Genomic DNA, 4,653 nt, shown 5'->3' on the forward strand with positions numbered 1-4,653 from the left:
TATTTTTCTTGAGGATCTTGATGTGTAATTTACAATGAAGGAACCTTGGGAAAATTTACTCCTAATCTGAGTAAAAACAGATCTTCAAATCCTAATAGATATCAAAGTAGATTTTGATAGACATTCACTATAATGTAAATACATTTATAAGAAGAACCACTTTTTGATTATATTTCTTAAAAAAACGTGTAAAAGAAAATCATGAAAGATAATTTGAACGAGTGGAGTCTGTGATATCCTCTATTACATATTTCACAAATTTAAAAGTTAATCAGATAGATAAACCAAAAAGCAATAAAAAAATTAAAATGTAAAATCTCTTACGGCTCAATGAAGGAGATTATATACTCAATAAATAAGAATAAAATAATCAAAATACCTTCCTAATTAATATTTCTTGTGGCTCGTTTGGTTGAGGAATGAATTATCCCACGATTAGTTATTTTGGGATAATTTTTTCACTCTCATTATGAGATAAGAATAATACTAAAATTTTGAGATAACTGATCCTGAAATAAGTTATTCTGCGATTTTATCCCAACTAAACATAATAAACTCATTCTAAAATTGATTATCATTTAGCTCTCGTACCAAACGAGCCTCTTAAGGTCTAAAAGAGAGATACGATAAATAATTTGAGGTGGAGGAAGTTATACATAAAATATTTTTTTTATCAAAGGTAAGTGCATATTCATTTTCTTAACCGAGGGAATCGTTGGGGATAAATTTTTTTTACATAATAATAGTATAATAATTGTAAATTTACAGGCTTTCACCAGTAGCCGTCTTAGCTCAGTGGTAGAGCGCGTGGCTTTTAACCACGTGGTCGTGGGTTCGATCCCCACAGACGGCGACTATTTTTATTTATTGGGCTAAATCTATTTTCTACCATCGGTAACGTTATTCCGGACCCCAAAATAAATATTAGCAACTTTTTGTTTTTTTTTTTCAAAATATCATTAAGTAGCTTTGCAACACAATCATATATCAACCAAACAAATACGACAAGATAAGAATATATTTAAAAATACGAGATGTTAATTTACGTGGAAAATTCTTCAGTGTGAAGAATAAAAAATTTCGAGATCAAAACTTCCACTATAATTATCAAAAGTTACAATAATGTCCTCCAAAATAGCCACCAAATAAGTGTCAAACAACGAGAAATAATACATAAACAAAAATTAGAGAAATAAAGGAGCAAAATCATCAAAAATGCATTTACTGTTCACAGGTAAAAAAACATAAGCTACAAGCCATCAAATTTAACTCCGTCAGTTCCTAATCAGAAATTGAAATAAGAGAAATAAGTTATCCAAAAATCAGTTTAATCGAACAAGAAATGAAGCGAAAATCACAATTTAAAGTTGATTGTTATGGCTAAAATTTCAATAGCAGCAAAGAAAACTTATATTGCTCAGGTAGCTTTGCAACACAATCATATTTGAAAAATATATAGTTCTCGTGTTTGATCTTTTTAAAATGAAAAAAGTCATATCGGAGTCCTTGCATGTTTCTAAAAATAATGCTATGAATATAATTGAACATCCAAGCTCCAAGACAAATTTTATTCCTACTTTGTTAAGATATATAAATTTAAAAATTCTTTCTGAAAAAATGCTCGACTCAAATTAAACAATTCAAAATAGATTCAAAAATAAACTCAAAAATCTCATATTTGAGTTTTTGAAATGAAAAAAGTCATGTCGTAATCCTTGCATGTCTCTAGAAATAAATTTTATAATGCTTTGAATTTAATCAAACATTCAGACTCCAATACAAATCTTATTCTTATTTTGTTAAGATATATAGATTCAAAAATTCTTTTCAAAAAATGCTCGACTCAAATTAAATAATTCAAAATAAGTTTGAAAATAAACTAAAAAAATATGATGTTTGAGTTTTTGAAAATGAAAAAAGTTATGTCGGAATCCTTGCATGTCTCTAGAAATAAATTTTACAATCATTTGAATTTAATCGAGCATCCCAGCTCCAATACAAATCTTATTCTTATTTTGTTAAAATATACAAATTCAATTTTTTTTTTAAATACTCGACTCAAATTAAACAATTAAAAATAGGTTCGAAAATAAACTCGAAAGTCTCATATTTGAGTTTTTGAAAATGAAAAAAGTCATGCCGAAATTCTTGCATGTCTCTTGAAGTAAATTTTATGCAGCTTTGAATTTGATCGAACATTCAGACTCCAGTACAAATTTTATTCTTATTTTGTTAAGATATACAAATTCAATAATTCTTTTCAAATAAATGTTCGACTAAATTAAACAATTCAAAATAAGTTCAAAAATAAACTCAAAAATACACTAAAATAAAATTGACTATATTATTCAAAACAAACTCGAAGAGAAAGCAATGAAATTCTTGTTTGCCGACCTTATAATATGGATAAGATAATTAAATAATTATGATTACTTTGAAGAAAATAGGGGCAATCTAAAGTATAAGTCACTAGTTATGTTGGGATGGTGAAAGACAACAATCGAAGCCATGATTTTGTGATCTTTGACCAAAATTTTATACCATGTACAACTACAATATACACCCTATTTATAATTATATATTAGATAATTTACTAGTACTTTGCAAATATCAAGATAGTCTTTCGATATTGAGTTCATCAAGTAATCTATAAGTGCTCTGTAGTTACGGAGATAGTCAGTGGTGAATTCAAAATTTAAAATTTATGAGTACGTAGAAAGTTCAATACATATATTGATACCCATGAGTTCATCAAGTAATCTTTAAGTGCTCTGTAGTTACGGAGATAGTCAGTGGTGGATTCAAAATTTAAAACTTGTGAGTATGCAGAAAGTTTGACACATATATTCACTGCTAAAAAAGTTATAAAAAGAGACCTCAAAAATAGGTCAAAAATAAGAGACCTTGTAAGGTCGCTTATTACCTCAATTTTTTTTAATTCTTTTTTTTTTTTAAAGAGACCTCATGAGGTTAGTTAATGATAAAAAAAATAGGTAAAATAATAATAGTGATTTTATGAGATCAGAAATAAATTCTGAAATAAGTTAAAGCCTAAATATTTAAAATTATATTAAAATAAATTATAAATAGTCACCTCATGACGTCTCTTTATTTTGGTCAAAGTGGTCAAAATAAAGGTGCGAGAGGTTGGCTAGGTATGGTTTCAGGCAGGGTAGATGAACCGAAGAAATATTAGAAGGAGGTGATTAGAAGTGATATGGAGTAGTTAAAACTTATGGAGGATAAGAGTATGGAAAATGCGAATTAGGGTAGAGGGTTAGTAGGAGCACGTTCTTGCTAGTAGATAAGAGTGCTTTGTTTATAGCCATACCCGTGGTCGTAAGTGTTATGCTTGTGTCTTAATCCAGAGGAGGTCTCTTAATTTAAGGTTATCTGATGTTAATAGATTATGACACCTTCCAATTGATTTGAAGTGTGAAAGATTAGCCTTAACAGGTTCTAGTTCATTAAGAAATACTGGATTTGATTTTCTACTGATGAAAAGAAGTTATTAGCCACTCCATCTTTGTGGTAGGGGTAATGCTTGCGTACACTTTACCTTCTCCATACCCACTTTGTGGAACTATGCTGGGTATGTTGTTGTTGTTTGCCGAAAAGATGCTATTAATTTATTCATGTAGATCTTTAAGTGATAGTGAAATGTCTTTTAAAAAATGAAGAAAATCAGACGAGGAGTTATGATCGTTTGAAGTTGATCCAAAAATTCACTTTTGATAGGCTGAAGTAGATCGACTATAACTTTTTGCTTCGATAGACAAATTGGATGAAACTAATTTCATTGGAAAAAGGACTCGTAGAGCTTTCCGTTGATATATAGTAGATCACCCAGATCATTATGTACAAGAAGTTATGATCGTTTAAATTTGGAGAAGAAATACATCAGGCCTCAGTACTTTTTCCTGCACGTTTTACTGTTCACTACTATTCATGATTCGATCGGAATGTTCATAACTCGTCGCTCGGGTGTCCGTTTTGGATGATCCACATATAGTTGGAAACATTATTCGATAATCTACGCAATGGTGGGTCATAATCTAAGACATTACACATGGAAAATTTATAATTCATTCTAGAAGATAGAACCCAACACGTTTACGCACAAAATTTCAACGAAAAATTTCCCCGGGTATTACATCATCCTCTCCTTGGAAACATTCGTTCTCGAATGATGCTAGACATGCCAAGATTATATAGGGAATAGAGTATACAACTGAAACCATTCGTTAGACTCATCACCACATTGTTTCTCACTCCACATGTAACATAGAATGCATAAATTCAAGAAACTACAGCTGAACACATAATAAATGACAGCTGAACTGCTGCGACATTTATCAAAAGTGCATGATTTAGGAAAGAACGGTACTTGGATCGCATATCCGCCTCAGCTTCCCAAGTTGCACCCTCAACAAATTGGTTTCGCCACAACACCTTGACCAAGGGAACTTCTTTGTTCCTTAGTCTTCGGACATTGAAATCAAGAATCTCAACAGGAATCTTATCAAAAGAAAGATTTTCTTGAATGTTAGCACTCACAGAGGAATCCAATACCACAACATCGCTAATATGCTTTCTAAGCATGGAGACATGGAATATTGGATGAACAGAGGACCACTCGGAAGGCAACTCGAC

At 30.6% G+C, this 4,653-nt stretch overlaps 1 non-coding gene across 1 annotated transcript; it reads left to right on the forward strand.

Moving 5' to 3' along the window:
- The first annotated feature begins 781 nt into the window (after positions 1 to 781).
- TRNAK-UUU lies at positions 782 to 853 on the forward strand. Its single transcript has one exon. It is a non-coding gene; the product is annotated as a tRNA-Lys (tRNA).
- Positions 854 to 4,653: the final 3,800 nt, after the last annotated feature.

This window comes from Capsicum annuum, chromosome 6 (assembly GCF_002878395.1).
Source record: "Capsicum annuum cultivar UCD-10X-F1 chromosome 6, UCD10Xv1.1, whole genome shotgun sequence".
Classification (NCBI taxonomy): domain Eukaryota; kingdom Viridiplantae; phylum Streptophyta; class Magnoliopsida; order Solanales; family Solanaceae; genus Capsicum; species Capsicum annuum.